At 37.8% G+C, this 22,054-nt stretch overlaps 1 protein-coding gene across 22 annotated transcripts in view; it reads right to left on the reverse strand.

Moving 5' to 3' along the window:
- The window catches only part of MAGI2 (membrane associated guanylate kinase, WW and PDZ domain containing 2), a 1,472,356-nt gene that overhangs the window by 822,509 nt on the left and 627,793 nt on the right, over positions 1–22,054 (reverse strand). The window contains exon 1 of one of the 22 annotated variants that reach the window (XM_086397096.1): positions 4,733–5,040. The exons of 19 other annotated variants lie outside the window; for them this stretch is intronic. The gene's annotated coding sequence lies outside the window, so the exon portion shown is untranslated. Of the gene's footprint in view, positions 1–617; positions 716–4,688; positions 5,041–22,054 lie in introns of those variants that run through there. 2 more of the 22 variants (XM_086397097.1, XM_086397098.1) reach the window with 2 other exon arrangements.

A 22,054-nucleotide genomic window follows, 5' to 3' on the forward strand; every position in this document is an offset into this window, starting at 1 on the left:
ACATGTGGGTTAACAATACCTGAGGAATTTTACTGTGAGCAAAATGAATTTAGACCCGACTTTAGGAGGTCCTGACTCCTGGTAGAAAGAGGCATTAATCAAATAATGATTTAATATACAACTAATAGTTTTAAAAAACTTCTTTGTATAATAAAGAAAAATAATGAGCCCTGAGCACATTTAATAAAGATAGCCAATTAAATGTCAGAGAGAGAAAATAGCTCAGAAGTGTATTCTGGCAGAAGAAACACCATGTGCTAAGGCCCTGAGGTAGGAGGAAATGTGAAGCTTTCCAAGAACCAAAGGAAAACTCTTCTTAAAAAGTGGTATGAATTCAAGACTGAGAATCCTTAAACATTTGGCCAGCAATTCCTTAGCTTGGCATTTGAGCTTTCTCTGTCTTTGAACGAAAGGACTCAGAAGGCTCAGTACTCTGTGGGCCGGAGAAGGCTCTCATCCCTGTCTTTCCTGTGGGGCTGGATTTGTGTGTCTGTGGGCAGTAATTGCCAAGACCTCTCACTCCAGCAAAACTTTGAGTGACTTCCAAAGTCATCTGGAATCTGTTATCAGCTCAAAAACATCACAGAAATTTCAAGCTAACAGAATATTAAACATACTTGAAATGCTTGCAAACACTGGTCTGTATTAGAGATGATCTTATAGCCAAGGTGATCTGTTTTCATTAAATGTATTATTCTCCCAGTGCCAGCCCTAGGGAGAAGAGAAAGATGAACAAGTTGAGTGGCTGACTCTGGAATCTCAGCTGGGATCCTATTAATATGGGAACTTCCTGATCCGCAGTGCTTCAATTAAAGTCATCAATTAAGCTTGCATCTCCATTGGCTGACTGCCTGGCAAATGAGGTTCCTATTTCATAATACATGTCATTGTTAGTTTCCTTAAAGATTCCAAAGTTTGATTTGCTTCACTGATGAGGAAAAGAAAAGGCTATTTTGACTATGTTCTCTCATAAAGTAAACAGTAAATTTTCAAACGCCTTGATTAGATCTTTAAAATCATTATTGCCTTCATTAAATTAGATATATTCCTTGTGTGAACTGGGAAAATGGATAGGGAATCTATGGGAGAAAACAGAGTAATGCACTGCTTTTGGAAAAATATGCTTATAGGACAGAAAGCCACCCTTGAGATAAAAACTAGGCAAAGAATTAGCCACCATATTGTATACTTAGTATATTTTATAAGTTTTGATAGTCTTGAAATATACAGTAGTTGCTTTAACTTCTGGTATCTATGAATCATCTGAACTGATAATTCAGATCATAAGTAGATTCTAACCTTTTTTAAGGTACCACCTAATGGAGTCAAATAGAAATATGCTTTTATTTTTTCCACTTATATGAAAAATCTATCTTCAGAGTAAAAACTGAAATCTTTAGAAATGAGATTGCCACAAAGTGTGTGACTTAGAGTAAAAGCTGAAGATATGACAGACTTGGAGGAGAAACGTACCTAAAATTAGACATAAAATTAGAATATTTTAAATTCAGAGGCTCTTTTTGTACATTTACTTATTTAATATCATGTTGTCACCCACCAAGTCTTTCAAAAACTGGAAATGGAATTTAGGGTAGTACAGTTCTAAAAGAAATAGAGAAATAGACATTAGAAAGCAGGCCATTACTCCTTAAGATACTGTCAGAAAGTTAGAAGCTTTGTGTTCCAAAATATTTCATAAAAATAGCTTTGTCTGAAATTTCAGTGTTTCACCTCAACTTTACCTTTCTATGCCACAGGTACGACATGATGACTAATTTCAATCTTAGGAAATTTACTATTTTCTAAACATGAAGGTATAAAAATACAGACATGCTGAAACTTACTTCAACATGTGGATTTTTCTTTTTTAGATCACATTAAGAATTCACTGGTATGCTGAGAGTCACTGGGGCATCACACACATCTCACTGCAAAAATCTCATGCTGGTCCTAGATTTTCTTTCCCTTAATGGATGCTGTTCATGAACTGCTTCTATTTTATAGTTATTTTGCCTTTTCTAAAAAACAAAATTACATAGGTGGGAAGTTCCTTAGGTTTGTGATTCTTCTGTATGTACGTATTATCTGCTTTAAACATCAGTACCATTCAGCTTCTATAACAGCTGGTGAGCTATGCCATTAGTTTTACAAACATGATTCTTTTATACTAGACATTTGAAATTTCTCAGGATAAACCACCCCCCTCACCTGTAATCATTAACAATATATAAGAGTGACCTTGCTAATCCTCCCATGAATATTGAGATTCATGTTTCCATTGTACTATCTTTGTTATGTTCATTGTTCAACTATAATTGCATCAATTTCCCCAAAGTATACTACGTACCTCAGTCAAATTGTCTACCTGTATTAAAAACAAAAAACAAAACTGTGCTGTGACTCCTATCCTATGGAAGTGTCCAAGAGGCAAACCCTAAGAGGGACACTCTTCAGTGGAGCAAGTGGTTTAGTATCTAAAGTACTTATGAAGCTATTCCCATAATGCTGTTAAAATTATTGTACGAGAAGTCTAACTTGTCATAATGTAGAAATGACTCCATTGCATTTTTCAGGAAGCCTGTAATTCTTGCAAATTTTTGGAATTAGGGAACTATCATACAATTTAAATAATTATTCTTTCTGCACAGTGCACACAGTATTACACAATTTTCCATTCTCCTGTTGTCCTCTCTGGTGGACAGTGCTGTACTTCTTGCGTAAAGCATGAAGAGCCCAACCCCTTCCTCACGAACCTACTCACAGAAGCATCTTAGAATGCTATATATTAGAGAACAACCAATTTCACACACTCCCAAACAACACATGCTCTTTACCAGCCCGCCCGTCAAACACACAGCTCTCAGCTAAAGGGCCTTCTGCCTCTGCGGACTGGAGCGTCCACAGACCAAATCCTAAATGAACGGGCAGAGTGCTGCCTGGCACCTCCACCTCTACTCCCTGATCAGAATCAGGGTCCCTTGAGAAGCGCATGTGGAGTACAGGGCTGTAATACACTTCCTCCCTGCGTTCTAACTCTAGGGCACGAGCTTTCTCCTTGCATAACTGATCCCAATTCAAAAACAGGGAAATGGTTAGAAAGCAAAGGGCACCTTTATCTTTCCAGAGATGGGTGATAGACAAGTAGCCCTGTGTCTTTACCTGTCACCTCCCGGGCGGAGAGTCCAGATGCAAAGTGTCACACCTTGTGTGCGTCTTTTCTTAGTGAAATTGTTGACTAGCCCTCTTCACAACAACAAAAAGTGTATATTGTGTCCAAAGAAATAAAATCTACTCCCTTTTAAAAATGGAAACCTGGAAAGGCATTTTCTGCTGGCCTTGCTGGGTAGTTTGGACTTGAAGTAAAACCGTGACCACCCACTCCCCATTCACACCGAGATTTAAAAAGGCAGGCGACTAAAAGGAACCATAAGCCAGTCCGTTCCTATCAGAAAACAGCCATAAGAACGAATCACGCTGGGGAAAGGCTCGACAACTCAGAGAGACCATCTCCTCAGGACGGGAGGAGAGATATGGAGCCATTTTTCACTAGGTTCACAAGAAAATGTCAGCTCACAGCTGCTAGTGCACTGCCAGAGCGCATCTTAATTTGGTCAAAAGCGACCCAGCCAGTCACCCTCATGGAACATTTTCTCAAAGAGTCCATTACAAATCAGATTCCCTCTGTTCTGAGCATCTTCTTGATAAATTCTTTGGTAACTGCATGGCACAGATCTGCATCCTATTCAAAACTAAATGCCTTCCCCCATGTCCTCTTAAAATCATGTGAATTAGACACTTCTGATCTAATCGTCAAAAAAAAAAAAAAAAAGAGAGAAAGAAACCAGCTCTCTCCACTACCCACCCTCCTCCAGCTTCTTGACTAATACCTCTGGACAGTTTACTTCAGAATAGAGCGGATTCTTGACCAGTGCACAATGACAAACTGGCATACAAGTCTGCTATCACAGAAAGCACAGGCAATGCTTTCTTTGTAAAAACACAAGAAAATACACATGCTGGAACAAAAGACACTCTATCTGTACGACAAGGAACGGAAGAAATTATGTGTTTGTTTTACACACATCTGTACCCATTTTGAAATGGCTTTGCACCTATTTTAATTACAGCATATTGTATTGTTTCCTCAAAGCCAGCCCCCCCCCCCACCAAATTGATTTTTAAGCTTTGACTCCAATGAGAGGTAAAACACACTCTGTGGGAAGAATACCTGGCGTGTGCCTTTGTTGGTAGGGTGCCATTTCAAACTTATTATATTTGAACTCAATTTTGTGGGAAATTGAGATAAGGCAAATGCAGTCAGATATCTCTGAATTATTCTGACATTATGAGAAATGCCAAGTCAGCATATATTTGCTGTTTACATCTCACAATAACCTACACTATGCATTTGCAGCTTTCAGGAGCAAAATGCTAACTATTCTCCAAACAGCCACCTGACAGTCTAGGGCTGAAACACAGATTCTGACTCACAAGGAAAGAGACATCATGATGGCTCTCCACTGGCTGTATTAAACAAAAGCTCGGCAAGCACACGAGAGGCATTTGGTAAATGAAGTGAGAGTCAAATCAAGTTTAGGTTCACATCTGGTGGAACATGGCACTGTCTACCCAGGGCTTGGGGAGCAGAAGGGTCTGAGGTTATAAATAGAAAACAGACACATACTCACATACAGATATCTAAGCAGACCTGGGGCAGATTCAGCTTACTAACCTAGAGCTCTGTTCAGAGGAAGCAGGGAAGCCGCACGTCCTCTCCCACCTTTCCATGGTCCTCATCAGTGTCTTCTCAGACCACCTGTACTGATCCAACCCATTCTCAGATCACAGAATTCTCTTGATAGAAGGAGTCTCAGCTGTGCTTTGATTCTGTCAGCCTGGATGTCTAGAATTTTCTTCTTTAAGCCAGACACAGTAACACAAAACTGCCGCTGAGGTCTTTTGTTTTCCCCTCCTCTCAAAGATGAAGCATGCAGCACTTCTCTCTCTCCCCCTCTCTCTCTCCTCCTCTCCCTGGCTCTCTCCCTCTCCCCTCTCGAGCTTACGCTCTCTCCCTCGGTTTCTCTTTCCCCAGCCCCCACCAGCAACCTCATTGGATTCCCGTGCTGTAGGGGTCATTTACATCTCTCAGCAGGAGAACCTGTGTTCCGTAGGCGCCTGTCTCTCACTTTTGGGTTTTCTCTGAGAAAGGGAGGGGAGCGGCTCGCTGTAGGTGAAGTCAGGTGACCCCTCCTTTAAAAGCCAGAGAGATGGATGGAGTGTGTGAATTTTAATATACACACAGGCACATTTACATTACAAAGCAGAGAGGAAAATCTAGCTTCCAGAGATTAGGCATTTTTGTTTTTGCTTTCACAGTCCCTTTTTAGCAATTAAGAGGAGCTAGTATAGTATAATGAAATGTAATTAAACTTTTCAGTGTTAATAACAAGGCTGCATACTTTTAGAATCATCCAGCTGAACAATTCTTTTAAACTTGTAAACATGACTCTTTTTCTTAGGAGGGTCAAAGAATCAGTCATTTTACTATTTACACACTCTTTCTAATTGGCTTTATTCTTTGACATCTACTTAGGCTTATCTCAAAGGACCATCATAAAAGACAAAATATAACAATAATAATAATGTGAAAGTAAAAAATAAGTGACAAAACTAGAGCAGACAGAAATCAATAGTTTCCTATTGGAGAATCTAGATTCAATAATGAGTAATTTCTGCTCTTAGGCAAATAACTTTTTCCTCCTCTATTTCAATGTTTTTGCCTGAACATAGAAAATAAATGTAATAAATGTAGCATCTCCCCTCCCTGCCAATCAAGTAGGCCTGACAGGAGGATGTCCAGGTAGATATAGCAGTAGCTCAGGGCACAAATAGAGAAACAACTGGAAAAGCTTGTGCTACCCTTGTATTGTGTTGAAAATAATTTTATGATCTACAGACCTAGACCCTGAAGAGTACATTTGCTACCACCTAGCTTCCTATTTCAAAGTTTCTGATATCCAATGGAGAATATCTCTCCCATCTCTACTGTGCATCCTGCTCTTAGAAACACTGAAAATAAAAATGAGATAATCTCTAAATAATCTATTTTGAGAACTCTAGATAAAAAGTACTTTCTAAAACTAAAGACAAGTAATTAGAAGGAGAATCAACAAGTCTGATGAGAACAAGTATCAGAAGAAGAATCTCTTATTTGGCCTTTGATGTTCCATGAATAGATTCTTTTTTTTTTTTTCTTTCTAATTTTATTTTATTTTTAAATTTTACATAATTGTATTAGTTTTGCCAAATATCAAAATGAATCCACCACAGGTATACACGTGTTCCCCATCCTGAATTTCAAAAGCATGGTGATACTGATGCCTCAGCAAAAAAAGAAAACAAGGGAAGAGCTGACATAGAATAACATTATCCCTGCCTCAAAAGATAACATTTTGAACCCTTACACAAACAGCCTCTCATTCTCTCCGAGTGATGTCAGGGGAGGGCTGCATTTACTGCTGGGACTGAAATACACCCTGTCCCCTCCATAAACACCAATCAGCAATAGATATGAAATGAGGAACAGGTATCCACTGTTCTTGTCTGTTTTGTATCTTAAAAGCTTTATCTTGCACGGAAAAGATCCTATTTAGGCTTTTAAAATAAATTATATGCTGACTGAAAATTTAGCTTCACTGTGTGTTACCAAAATTGACACCAAAACATTGGACCAAAAAAAAAAAAAAAATCTTTTCTCAGAGAAGTAAGCAGGCTTAGGCAAATTTAGGAAGACCTACATTTTTGTAGGATAAAAACAGAGCATTTCATTTTAGTCTCTTATAACCAAACTAGGTGCCGTTTCACCTTTATTGTTCCCTCTTATACTAGATATCTTCATTTTGCATTTATCCATTTTTTCCCCCTCCACCTTGTCTCCTGGTCTTTCTTCTTTTGGCTGTGGTGTCACATCATTTTCCCTGGATGTGCAAAAGGTAGGCAATGAGAGAGAAAGTGAGAAAGACATGTTATGTCAGATAATGCTTGTGTGAGTGCTAAATCGCTTCAGTTATGCCTAACTCTTTGGGACTCTATGGATGATAGCCCTCCAGGCTCCTCTGTCCATGGGCTTCTCCAGGCCAGAATACTGAAGTGGGTTGTCATGGCCTCCTCCAGGGATCTTCTCAACCCAGAGATTGAATGTGCATCTCCTGAGGCTCCTGTATTGCAGGCAGATTCTTTCACCACTGAGCCACCGGGGAAGACCATGTCAGATAATCCTTAGCCTTTAACCCAAACTTTAATGTATGGCAACTTTAAAGCTCCATGCTATGCTAACATAGACATGTGACGAATATGGAATCTAGACTGCAAATTTTTAGTATTAAAACCAAAAGATATTGATTTAAAAAGGGTTATTAAAGCTTATCAATGGCAGGCCAAAGCCAGGGAGAAGAAAGTAAATTAGCAAAAATGTTACAGCACTAACCCCAGCCATCTTTATAAAATGTCATCCATTATTCAAGGAACAAACTGAAGTAATGACAGAGTGTGGAATATACCTTTACTCATACCTTTAGTTATCCCACCAGGGTTTATTGAGCATTTCCTTCATGCTAAGCCCTATTCTAAGCACTGAAGAGCTACAAGATAAATAAGAGTCTAGGCCCTGTCAGAAACTGAACATATATACTACTGAAGTACAACCGATGTTTTTGCAAAGTGTAATCTCCATTAGGTCAGGAAAGGGGGCAAAATTCTCCTTAGCAGGATGCATGATGGTTACGACAGGATGGGTGACATTCAAACTGAGCCTTTAAAAATGTGTCAGTTTTCTAGGTAAGAAAGCAAAGACAGGAGGATATCAAGCCAAGAGACACAAAATGCATGAATAAACAGAGATAGGGTACAGCAGGGTATGGCTAAATTCCAGGATGGGTGGGGGAGAGCGATTTCAAAGGTAGGTATGAACAGACACCACAGTGCACAATCTTGGATGTTCTGCCCAAGTATCGCTGCTTTAACTGAGATGCAAATTATTTGTTTTGCAAAGATTGTTTTGACAGCAGTGCTAGGGGTGGATTATAGTAGCATTTCCAAAACTTTATAATTGTAAGAATTACCTGCCAGTGATAGTAAATACATAGATTTCTGGATTCTACTCTCAATTTAGAGAAGGCCAGGAATCTCTATTTTTAACAAACATCCCAGGAGATAAGACATATAAAGATAGTTACACAGAGAGTTAATATGCTCAGGATTATTACTAACCCAAAAGAAAGATTTCCACACTTAAATAAGATATTTTTAACATAAAGGATGAGAACAGTATCAGAATCAAATATGAGGAGTGCATTTATTTTGTACTTTGAAATGTAACATTATATTCAATAGACTATGCAATACCATTCCTATTTTATCTTCTGTTAAATCCTTTGTCCTGTCAACTGATTTATTTATCATTTCTCCTGACATCAGGAATTTTCTCACATCTACAGCTTTCGTTCCCCTTCCTAGAGTGAACTCTCTTTCCTTTGTCCATCTCCACTTTATCTCTCCTTCAAGTACTCACTGCTAACAACATGGTTAAGAATCCACCCCTTCTTTAGTATGGTTAACACTTAAGGTCTTATATACAGCAGCACCAGGAATAATCATACTAATACACAACTTTCAGGTTAGTTCCATGGGATTTAGCTTTTAAAGTTCTCACAATAACTCCATGAGGTACTATTATCATCACTTAACCATTAACGAAAGTGGTCTGGAGACTTAAATCTCACCAAGACCACAAAACTAACAAATGACAGTTTCTAGATTAGGATCCAAGTTAGTCTGCGGAGAAGGCAATGGCACCCCACTCCAGTACTTTTGCCTGGAAAATTGCATGGATGGAGGAGCCTGGTGGGCTGCAGTCCATGGGGTCGAGAAGAGTCAGACACGACTGATCGATTTCACTTTCAGTTTCACTTTCATGCATTGGAGAAGGAAACGGCAACCCACTCCAGTATTCTTGCCTGGAGAATCCCAGGGACGGGGGAGCCTGGTGGGCTGCCATCTATAGGGTTGCACAGAGTAGGACACGACTGAAGTGACTTAGCAGCAGCGGCGGCAGCAGCAGCAGTCTGTGTTACATGGTTAATATCATCTTGTATTTTACTCCCTGAGCATCTGGAACTCAAAAGATGGCAGTTGGTTATATCTTAGATAGCGTTACTATTTTGGCTTCTGTTCTTTTGTATATTGGCTGAAGGAGTTGGACTTGCTCTGGATTTCTCTGCCACTCTAAGCTGTGTAACCAAAGGCAAGTCATTTAGCCTCTCTGTGCTTCCTCTTCCTGACCTATCTCATAGTTTTATCTTGCAGCTTAAGTGAGAATCCCTCTTAAGTATTTAAGATAATGCCTGGAATTAAAACTCAGTAAATGTTAATTATCATTTTTATTATCATTATTGTTGTTATTAGCAAATGAGAAGCCAATTTTCTATGTATCCCCATATGAGTTTTCCCTCTTATCCCGAGATTTTAGGGATGAAAAAGCACCATTGATTCTGTGTATTATTAAATGTGGTTTAAGTAGCTTTCATTCTAGTTTACAGAACTACAGTCTATTTGACAAAATTAGAAAGCTGCACCAACTAGTACTTAACTAATCATGAACTACACATATGGCTTTATTATTAGATCTGAAAAATACAATCTCTTGAGACATTTGTGATGGCTTCCTAGCAGGTAGAGAATAGAAATTACACAACTTTTTACAAGCAGCACTTTTATTTTAGCAATAAACTAAATACTATTTTTTTCTTAAAAACCAATTATGCCTGCTCTGTGTAAAAACTACTCTTTTTTCTAAATAAATATTTCCTAAATAAATATTTCCTATATCTACATGGAACATTTCCTTACATTAGAGATATGTTTACTAGGAAACTAAATTTTGTTTAAGTGTGCAATGTACTTATCAGTTAAGTGCATGTTTAATGTATATATGGTATTATGCTTCAAAATCAAATAAATAGATCTCTGACAGTGGCAAAAATTCTAGACAAGACTTATGATTATCACATTTGCAAACTATAGGCAAACATAACATCAAGAGGATTTTCATAGGAAAGGATCCTACTTTTTAAGGTTTGTGTGACTGTGGACTAAATGATTGATGTATTACCCTGTTGTTTATTGGGTGTGCATGTAGACTACTTTGGGTTGGCAGGTATAGTTAATGTTTGCAGAGCAAAATCTCTGGGAACTTTTTCTCCTTGCTTCATAGGCTGCATGGTAATTTTCATCAAAAACAACTTATCTCTTTTTGACTGTTTATGCCAAATTAATGCATTTTCAGTCACTGTAAAAAGTATCCTATTCTACTTGAAGACAGTTATATGTATGTGCATGCATGCATAATTATCACAGGCAACGGTTAAAGTTTCATTATCCCATTCTGAGAGAAGAAAAGCAAAAAGCAGAAAATTTCTGCTTTGAGTTCTTCTTTAGCCCTCACTGTCCAGCCAAATCAGGTGCTTTAAGAATGGCCTTTAAATATAGAGAATGGTGACAAAGACACAGGACTTTAGAGACCCTGATTTCACTATTTCCCAGCTGTGTGGTACTAGATAAGTTACTCATTTGTAAAACAATTCTATCTGTTGCATAGAATTCTCAAGCATCTAATGAAATAATGCAATAAAGTGTTAAGCATAATACCTAGCACACTGTTTCCATTACCATTTTCATCACCAACATCATCAACACCGTCACATCATAAACACTACCATCACTGCCATCATCATCACAATCATCATCTTCCTACTCATCACCATCTCTGATATTCACCATGTACCAGGCACTGCTCCAAATAATTACACAATAAATAACAGCTTCCTTTATTATTGTTACAGTATTTTTTATTGGTTTTCAGCTCATGACATTATATATTCTGAGCCTATTTCCCTGATGTAAAACATACCATCATGTTCCAATAGGTCTCAATCAAAACAGACACTTACACTTAAATGCCTCTCAGTATATAAAGTAAAAATGAACATAACATGCTTTTCCCTTCACGAATCTTTCCTCTCCATAAGCCCATTCTCAGGACCAGATCAAGCACATGGATGGCCCTCCTTAGATGACTTCTAAGTCCTTTAAGGGTAATTTATCACACATTAGCAATGCATATCGGAGAAGGCAATGGCAACCCACTCCAGTACTCTTGCCTGGAAAATCCCATGGGCGGAGGAGCCTGGTGGGCTGTAGTCCATGGGGTCGCGAAGAGTCGGACACGACTGAGAGACTTCACTTTCACTTTTCATGTTCATGCATTGGAGAAGGAAATGGCAACCCGCTCCAGTGTTCTTGCCTGGAGAATCCCAGGGACGGTGGAGCCTGGTGGGCTGCTGTCTATGGGGTCGCACAGAGTCGGACACTACTGAAGTGACTTAGCAGCACCAGCAGCAGCAATGCATATAAAAATATGCTTCATATTACTGAGGAGACCAAAGCACAAGTGTAAGTGAAGTGCTTTCTGTACCAAGGAGGCATAAATAAATTCCATTGTTGACAGCTGTCCTTTATGAATCTCATTTCTGATCTCATAATGAGTCATCCCACTGGTGACTTCTGAAAACTAGGCTGCATTGTGATCTTTTATTTTCTTCAGAAGCTCATGGTTTTCTAAAACCTTTCATCTACTTTACCATGTGAACTCTTCCAGATGGGCTTGAATGGGGGTGTATATGAGTTACCTGCTCTATGAGACCAACTTTGCCTGGATTGAGCCTGGACAATACTGTAAAGTAGGTGCAATTTGTCATCAGTGCCTTCCAACTTTCCTTCATCTGATCTTTAAATCACTCAGTGGCACTTTCTCTATTGCTTTTAGAGTATTTTCTGGTTTTGATTTTTATCTCATAGCAAAACCAAAATTCAGGAGAATACACTGTGTACATTTGTATGTATTACTTGAAGTAAGGATACTTGTGGTCTTAGTACTTGGATGGTTTGCATAATCTCTTAAAATGAAGACATTCCTTGGAAATAGAAACTAATTCCCACAGATTCTAAACCATGTTTATCTAAATAGATAGAACTCAACAGGGTATATTTCTTACAAAGCCCAGTTTCAAATCATGAAAAATGAATACAGTGGGAGCATATAGTTGAATGAGTATAGTTGGGGCGTGCAACTTTTCAAATTAATTTTGGAAAAAAGGGCATTGGATGGGCACCTTGGTTTTGAATTATAACGCCACCTTAAACTGATTGTGTGACTTTGGGCAAGATAGCTTAATATCCCTAAGTATTATTTTTTTCATTCTGTAAAATAGGGAATACAATATCTAAAAGTGAATCAAATCACAGAATTGCTAGCATAGCATCTGGAATATAATAGACTCTCAGGAAATAGGATTTTCCTTTTTTCTGTTCCTAAGTCACCTACTAAATAGCTCCTTTTTTCCATGGGTCATCTTCCATGGTCATCTGATCTGCTCACATCTCTTCTGTTCATCTGACATTTGCCTTTAGTGTCTTTCAGCATGCATGGTTTCACTGTTCAAGTAAAACGTGCTTTCGCAGAGGGTCTAAATTTCAGTCAAGTAATCTACTTTCCCCAACGCATTAGAACAACAATAAAACCAAAATGAAATTAAACTGAATTGAAAAAATATGGAGAAAAGTAAAGAAAGAAGAGAAGGATAGAAGAGAGGAAACTGAGAGAAGAAATAGTTACAGGACCTACCCAGAGGCCAGGAGATGGTACTGTAGGAGAGTAGAAAATTCGAGTGAACTCTATTAGGGCTCAGGAGACCTGACCTTAGGTAACTTGCTTAATGTCAATGATTTTCTCTATGAAAAGACCTCTCTATCAGGTCTTTCCCCAAGACCTCATTCAACTCATAGATTTTTGGTTTCAGGCCATTAAGAAGTAAAACATATCTTGAAGACCCTCCAACATCGACACGAAGTGGGGTTGGCTCCCACTGACTCAGCCTGACTCTGTGTTTTCCTGTAGGTAAAACATGTGCTGCATGTTTTACCTACCTCAGCTCACTTACTCGCTGTGGTAGTATATTATCCCCATTTTAAAGAGGAAGAATTTTTGGCTCAATGAGTTTACGCGACTTTCTCAAGGTCAAAGAGGCAAAAAGATAGACAAGGGATTAACAAAGTCTTTCAAAACAAAGCCAGAGGTACTTCTTTATGTACTGTGGGTGCATGTTGCCACCCAAGGGACAGAAACTGGGAAAAAATCTATATAGGGATTAAACAGTCATTGAATGACTCTGCAATGATATTTTAGATAAATGTGAAGAATCCTGAAACGGTCACGGAAATTTGAGGAAAGCATGCCCCGTTATGGCAGTGATATGCTGTTTAATGTTTAACAATTGGCTCTACAAAGACCTCAAAACAAACTAATTTGTAGCATTTGCCAATTTTTGTGGAGTAAACAGGCCACCATAGCCAATTTCAAGCTATCAACTTAAAGTCCCTGAGCTGGAGTTGAGAAGAAATGTACACAAATGGCTCTTTCAGGCCAACGTGTCTGTCTCCAGCATATCACTCTATGTGCATATGTGTGCATATGTGTGCATGAACTTGAATTTATATGCCGGTTTAATTTAAAAACATAACAAAATGAGAGGGTGAAATATCTATGCAAATGCTTTTCAAGTAAGTATGAGTACCGTATGTTTCAATTATGTGCTAATTTTCTCTTTTAGACAACTATGAAGATCACTAGTCTACCTCCTTAAATATCAAATATAACTGTAAATAATATCAGCAAATGAGGGAAAACAAAACCCTAGTTCCCAATCTTTTAAAATACTTATTTATTTATTTGGCTGTGCCAGGTCTTAGTCGTGGTACCCAGGACCTTTAGTTGGGGCATGCGACTGTCAGTTGCAGCATCTGGTATCTAGTTCCCTGACTATGGATCAAACCCAGATCTCCTGCATTGGGATCTTAGCCACTGGACCACCAGGAACTCCCGAAACTCCCAGTCTTGACCATCTTATTTCTTTCCATATGTTGGTGATTCTTGCATCCGTTTTGAATGGATACCTCAAAAGACGTTTTGTGAGATGTGTGATGTTTCCTCCCGTTAGCCAGCAGGTACAATAGCAGTATTTGTTAGTACTGTCTCAGCGAAGGGCCATGAGGGAAACCTGATCAGAAAGGAAGAACAAAACTATCCCATGGCCCCGTATTCCTTATTCCTCACCTTAAAGTGCCATAACTGCTTGAATTTCTCCGAGATAAAGGCAATGTGCCTGAAAACTTGTAGGAAAATCGCAGGCATAGTCTACACAGCTCCGCGAGTAAGCAGACGAGTTGTCATTTGTGTAGAACGCCTCACAAATGATATTTGGATAGGTTGTTTGAGGAATGATTTCTGATTGCTGAGACAATTTACTACATCTTATTCCCTTCTTAAAATCATGAGAAACAGAAGTAAGAATATAGCAGAGGGTTAAATGTGAAGAGTATTCTTATATAAGAAAAATTGCACAAATGCTTGAAGTATTGATTATATAAATGTGCAGAAATTTCTCCCCACCTATTAAATAAAAGAAATATAATAAGGATGCTGAACACATTACTGCTACTTAGAGGAAAATGAGTTCCAAATTGAGGAACAACTCCCTTTTTTACAATTATGATAAAGGGGAGGAAAGAATCCTAAAATTTTAATTGTTATCTTCAGAACAACATACTTATATCTGAGGATAGACAAAATAGTAAATAAAAATGCCATAAAAAGTTGAAATAAGAAATAATCTTTTTAAGAAACATTAAGAAATAAGAAACTATATTAATAGAAGAAACAATGCTTTAGGACCATATTAAAGCAAAGAATATTAACAATGGGAAGAATATTCTATTAGCTTGGTAGGCACCAGGACAGACAGCTGAAAGGAACTGTTTTGGAGACTGCAGAATTTTTGGCTTGATCTTTAAGAATAAAATGTAAATATCATTCTTCAGTCACTGCCTTTCTTTCTAATAAAGAATTAAGTTAGAGTAACACCTTGAACTTTCTTCCTAAATGATTTTTTTAAAATTTCACATTGTTCTAAGTTTTAGAAAACTTCATAAATAATGAAAGCAACAGAAAAAAGAAATCAAAGAATGATTCAGATTTTTCAAAAATTTGTAAGGTCTTTAAATTTTAGATTGTCAACTTAAGAAACAGAATTCAAATGTAATGAAGTTAAAAATAGCACAAATTGAGTCAAAGCTAAAGTTCATCAAACTTAGGAAGAGTATTAGCCATCAGGTGAGCATTTCCAATAGGACAGCTAGGGTAGGAGGAGTGAAGAACAGTCATCATAAATTCCTTAGGAAGAACAAATAGGTCTTAGAAAACAAGTGGCTATCTGGTCATGTACAAGGATACTTGAAAGGTGATCAATTATAATGACTATACAAAAACTTAGACACATACCTGAACGAAGATTGAAGTATCTTTTAATAACAAAACAAAATTTAATGCTAAAATAAAATCTAAAGAGTGTCCTAATGTGGCCATCAGCAGAAACAATTATGTTTTCCAGAATGATTCATGACATAAAGCCATGTTGGCTTTGTTTTTGAAGGATGTTGATTTGACGTGGAGATGGTTCGATGTGTTCCTCTGAAACTGTATGTGTGTTTGCAAAATGTGAAAGAGCATTATTATAACTGTCCCATGATTTACAGGGCTATTTTGGAAACTACTTTTTAAATTGGTTTCCAGTGGTTTTGGAAGAAAGTTCCACTGTATATGAGCTTTGGAGCTTTGCCCCCTTGGATTTTCCCCATTGGAATTCAATAAAATGTAACAAAATTAAAATGGGTGAATCCACAATGTCAGTTGCTGGCTCTCAAGTTAAAAAAGTTTCGTTTCTCAGGCACCCACCTCGACAAGTGCTGAGTCCAGGACTCAGGCTTAGAATGGAGTGCTGTACCAATAAATACCCGTGTGCATTAATAAACAGGAAAATAACTACAGTAGTGAAATAGCATTTAATTTTAGGAACTGTAGAAAAACTCAACATATTTCTATTCTAGCACACAGGATGTGGCCTACTTCTTTAAAATGTCAAGCATAGAGACACAGATTTTATTTAAAGAACACAGAAACACTTCTTTCCTTCTTTGATCGACTCAAGGATATAGTCTTTTCTCATCAGGGAAAAGATAAGTTTGATGCTGTTTTCTGAATGGTCATACTAACATAATAGGGTTGTCATAGTGTATCACTGAGCTCTCAAAAGCATTATCTCATTTCCTCATTATAAGCAAATATGATAAGATATGTAAAACTCAGAAAGGCTAAGTATAAACCAAGATTTTCTTCTGTACTTTTTTTTTAACCATTAAATAATGCAATAGCTAAGAACTATTTTCTGCATCACTCTGCAGGTTCTAGCTAGGCATGCATGGTTTCTGGCTTAAGATGAACAGGCTTTTTGTTCATGCATATATGTACATTTTAAGGGGGAAATATTTACATAACCCTTTACTTACATTTGTATCTATATGTTTATTAACGTAAAATGCACATAAAAATTAAAACTAACCAAGGAGATAATAAAGTTATCACCCTTGAGTTTTGTTACAACATACTTTTTGAAGTTATCATTAAATTTTAGAAAGTCAAACAAAATGACATTAATTAAAATATTTTAAAATGAGATAAAAATCTACCTAAGAGGAATGCTTTTATTTTTGTTCTGCTCCAAGTTAGTTTATTTAAAAGTTGATTAGGTTTATGCAAGTCTGAATTTGCACACAAAATAGAAAATGGGTACTTTTTTTTAGAAACCATTTCTATTTGTGGTAGAAAGCCAAAAGTTGTGTGAGTGTTCTATTTTAATTTCTATAAATTTGGAATAGTCCTAAAAGGTTTTAACAAGAAGAAATCACAGATTAGTGTTGTTTTTTTTTTTTCTTTTTAACTATTGAGTTGAAAAGCTCTTAACAATAGTTTTACACAATGGATTGTCTATTTTGCCATCAAGTCAAAATTATCGACTTTGATACCACTCACTTTTCCTCTCTGGGCAAGTATATAACATTTTTGTTTGTACTCTGTCATTTGTTTTCTTTTTTGGAATTTAAAACTATGTCATTTACTCACATAATTGCTCCTCTCATGGTCATATTTTTATTCCTTGCTTTTGAGAAAGCCATGTTATTTCTCCTCTTTCCTGTCCCATAGGTGAATTACCTAGCTTATTTGAGCTAAGTGTCCATATCTATAAAGTGAAAAAGTAGACAAGATATTCTTTATGATTCATTCTAACTTTGAAACTTTATGCAGTTTAAGAGAAAATCTGAAAAGTCATACAATATGATGTGATATTAGAAGGCAAGGACAAGGAAAGTTTCTTTTTCGTTATTTGCAGAATGTGCCTAGACATAATTCCTTGCCTGATATTTTATATCCCAGATACATTCACAATTGCAAATGTGAGAGAGAGAAATGGCAAAGCAGAGAAATAGTGAGGCAGGTGCAGAGAGACAGAGAAGGGTCTGCTGGACATTTATGGATTACATATGTATCAGAGGTGGTAGTTATGTGCTATTACACCTGCAAACACCCCACCAGCCTCTTCTCTCTTGGTTAAACGCAGCTCAATGCTTTCAGGTACCCTGGAAAAAACAAAAAACAAACAAACAAAAAAAAACCTTTGGTATTGCCCTTGCCTCCTCTCTGTCTTTCATTCCCCAGAGCAAATCTGTCAGCAAATCTTGTCAGCCCTACCTTCAAAATAGAGTCAGAATCTAACTTTTTTCACTACCCTCACTACTAATAGGCTACTCTCATTTCTAATCTAGATTATGGCAGTAGCTTAACTGGTCTTCTTATTTCTGGTCTCTTCTTAGCCAGACTTCTGACCTTGTTAAAACAGAAATCAGATCCTTTCAGTGAGTTTTAACCTCAAAGATGTTCCATCTGATTCAGAGTAAAATCCAATGTCATAATATGATTTATGAGGCAATCGACAACTTGCAGGCCACTCCCAATGCCTTCCCCCTCAGCTGTGCACTGAGTTCTGGCCACACTCACCTCTTTACAGCCCTCTTAAAACAGCAGGGACTTCATTGGTGGTCCAGTGGTAATGAATCTGCTTGGCAGTGCAGAGGACACACAGATTCAATCCTTCCTCCAGGAAGATTCCACATGGCTCAGGACCCAAGGACCACAACTTCTGAGCCTGGGCCCTAGAGCCTGAGAGAATGAGAATCTCATTCTCATGAGAATGAGAAGCACTTGCAGGGCAACTACAGAGTAGCTACTTCCCTCTGCAACTAAGAAAGCCTGTGCATAGCAATGAAGATCCAGCACAGCCAAAAATAAAAATTAAGGGAAAAAAAAAAAAACCCACACAAAACCCCAAAACCAGCGGGCAGACTCTGACATGGGACTTTTGTGATTAATGTCCCCTCTGCCTGGAAAGCTCTTCTCCTAGATAGCCACATGGCTAGCTTCCTCATTCTTTTCAGATCTTAATTCCAAATTTAACTTCTAAACTGAGACCCTTTTTGACCATCCTGCCTAAATTTCATCCCATCTCAACTTGCACCCTTACTTCTCCCCGCTCCTCCCCCCATATATACTTCACACTTTTCTTTCTGCCTTTTATTTTTTTAGCACTTATCAGTATCTAACATATTGCTTACTATTATGTATTTTAATTATTTTTTTAAAATTCTGTGACACCTCATTAGAATGTAAGCTTGGTAAGGCAGGGATTTGAGTCAGTTTTGCTCACTTCTCTATCTTTAGTACCAAGAACTGTGCCTGGCACATAATCCTCCAAAAGTATTTGTTGAATTGAATTGCCTTGGATGGAACAAAGAATGGAAACTGTGAATTATGCTCCAGATGGATAATTAGGAGTATGAAGGCCATTGCTTGGTAAAGAAAAATATGTATAAACTACTTGGGAGTAAGAACCCACTTTGGAGGTTCATTCAGTGGTCTCAAGTCACAAATGAGAAAACTGAGTCCAGAGCAGTTAAGGTCACAAGGACAGTTAGTTGAAGAGCATAGGGCTAGAAGCCTGATCTTTAAACCCTCCTATTCCAGGACACTTCCTAGAGATACAAACCATTTAATCACCAAGTTTAACCAGGACAAAACACAAGCAAGATAAAAAGGATTTTTTCTGCTTGCCTCAATTACTACCAAAACTATCAAGTTAATATTAGCCATAAAAATGTTGGATAATATCTCCTAATTATAATAATAATATCCCCTTATTAAGAATTAACATTGCATAAAATATAAAAACACATTAAAAACTCTCAAATTGCAAGAAGCAATAGCAATCAATATGGTATGGAAAGTGGGTAGAGGTGTAGATAATAAGAGTGGAAGAATGTTGACAATTAATAGAAATAGGTGATGGCTATATGGGCTTCCCAGGTAGCACTAGTGGTAAAGAACCCACCTGCCAATGCAGGAGATGCAAGAGACACAGGTTCAATCCCTGGGTCAGGAAAATCCTTTGGAGAAGGGTATGGCAATCCACTCCAGTATTCTTGCCTGGAGAATCCCATGGATAGAAGAGCCCAGCAGACTACAATCCATGGTGTCGCACAACACACACAAACACATACACACACACACACACACACAGTATTCCATTTACTTCCTCTTTAAAATTTCTATAATTAAAATTTAAACATTAAAAATAAATTAGAAACAAATCTCAGATTCCAACTCATTTTTTCCCCTAAGTCCTTTAAAAAATAGTTAGAACCAAATCAGTGACCATTTCCTTCATTCTCTGCTTCATTGTGTGTGTGCTCAGTTGTGTCCAACTCTTTGCAGCCCTATGGACTATAGCCTGCCAGGCTCCTCTGTCCATGGAATTTTCCAGGCAAGAATACTGGAGTGGGTTGCTATTTCCTACACCAGGGGATCTTCCAGACTGTCTCCTACCTTGGCAGGCAGATTCTTTACCACTGTGCCACCTGGGAAGCCCCCGCTCAGCCTCTTTATCTTCTCTTAATTCAAGAATACCGAATCCTATTCTCCTACCTGTCATGCTGGGGCACAGTATACTCTGAAGGACCCCGGATAAGCTTGACACTGGAGTGGTCCCCCTGAGAGTGGTGCTCCATGAAGTCAAGTGTACTTACAGTTCATGGAATCAGATCCCCATTCTTTACTAAAAGAGGAACCTGTACATTTCTTTCCCTCCCCTAATTTAGAGGCAAAAGAGTAATAAAAATGTATATGTGGCACAGTCAATTTTTCTGGTACTGAAGAAGAATTTCTCCTCTGTGGATTATCACTTATGTATTCCTATAACCTTATCTATTCTAGATTCCTAGCTTTTCATCTTTTGATTTGAGAACAACCAAAATTCACTTTCAACTTTCCTAGAGATTTCAGATTACTTTTTTGATAATTTTCATTTTATTTGTTTTATTTTTAATTCTGCATATTTTTATTTTAACTTTAGGATTTTCCAGCTATATAGAATTTCATGAGTTCTCTTCATTTTGCCCTTGACTGCTCTTTCTCTACATTCTCCTAGTCTCTTCATTTTTTCATTTTCCTTATCAACACATATCTTTACCTATCACGAAAAAAAAAAAGATTAATTTCATCTAGTGTATATGACTCATAGATGTATCAGTTCAGTTCAGTCACTCAGTCATGTCTGACTCTTTGGGACCCCATAAATCGCAGCACGCCAGGCCTGCCTGTCCAACACCAACTCCCAGAGTTCACTCAGACTCACGTCCATTGAGTCAGTGATGCCATCCAGCCATCTCATCCTCTGTCGTCCCCTTCTCCTCCTGCCCCAATCCCTCCCAGCATCCGAGTCTTTTCCAATGAGTCAACTCTTCGCATGAGGTGGCCAAAGTATAGATGTATAATCCAGTTCAAATTTTTATAATTCAGGACTAAGCTAAGAAAGTGCTAAACTTCACACTTTTCTACTAAGGGAATCCCTTTTCCCTTGGGAAAGCCTCCAGCTAATAACTCTGCTTAAGTCTTCTTTCATCTTGCTACTTGAATATAGTCATGATGTCCCTTGAAGTATCCCTATATGATGTCATTCCCTGATTAAAGCCCTTCACAATTGCCCTGTTGCAGTTGAGGTAAAATCCAGCTCTTCTTTCTCAAAGGCCACATAAGATTTGGTTTATCTGCTTCTGTGGCCCTATGGGAGATCTCACTGGCCTTCCCTCAATTCCTTCCGAACTTCTACCTATGGATGGTTCTCTACAGGTCCTCTGTCTCAGCCCTTCATCGATTTACTTCTTAGTACCAGTAACAGTTTACTTTTATATTTTTATTCATTTGTGTGCTTTCACTTAAAAATCTACTTTCATATATTGTGAGCTCCTAAAGGACTAAAGTCTCCTATCTGGCCACTATTCTCTCCCTAAGTTTTTTAAAAAAACTAGGATACAATGGTTAGGAGGAACATTAATTTGAGCTATGTAAGTCTCACAAATATATATTTGGTTTATTCTTTCTTCATCTCAGGGAAATAAGAAGCCTTTCAATTTTGGTTAATAACAAAGTCCTAGTCATCTTAAATCTTAGAATTCTGAGTTTTGTTTGCTTTTCTATTTGTTCATGTGTTTGTTTTGGTATCACTGAGCTTGACTGAGTAACTTCACTTTCACTTTTCACTTTCATGCACTGGAGAAGGAAATGGCAACCCACTCCAGTATTCTTGCCTGGAGAATCCCAAGGACGGGGGAGGCTGGTGGGCTGCCGTCTATGGGGTCACACAGAGTTGGACGTGACTGAAGCGACTTAGCAGCAGCAAGCTTGTCAAACTGATGTTTCTACATGTGCCCCTGAGCCTCTGGGCAATCAGAAACTCTGTTAGGTTGTAAGATGTTACAGTTAAAATCAGAAACTCTGCTAGGTTGTAAGATGTTACAGTTATATACCAGTCAACTATACACACAGTCAAAAATGGCTGCCTTACTTAGTAAAGTCTGAGGTATTATATGAAGCCTCACTCCTTTAAAAATTTTATTTTACTAGAATTCTTCTTTTGAAGTTAGGTGCTGGCTGTAAAAA

The sequence above is a fragment of the Bos grunniens genome, chromosome 4 (genome assembly GCF_055505025.1).
Source record: "Bos grunniens cultivar Pamir isolate PY7600 chromosome 4, Bosgru_T2T1.0, whole genome shotgun sequence".
NCBI classification, from domain to species: domain Eukaryota; kingdom Metazoa; phylum Chordata; class Mammalia; order Artiodactyla; family Bovidae; genus Bos; species Bos grunniens.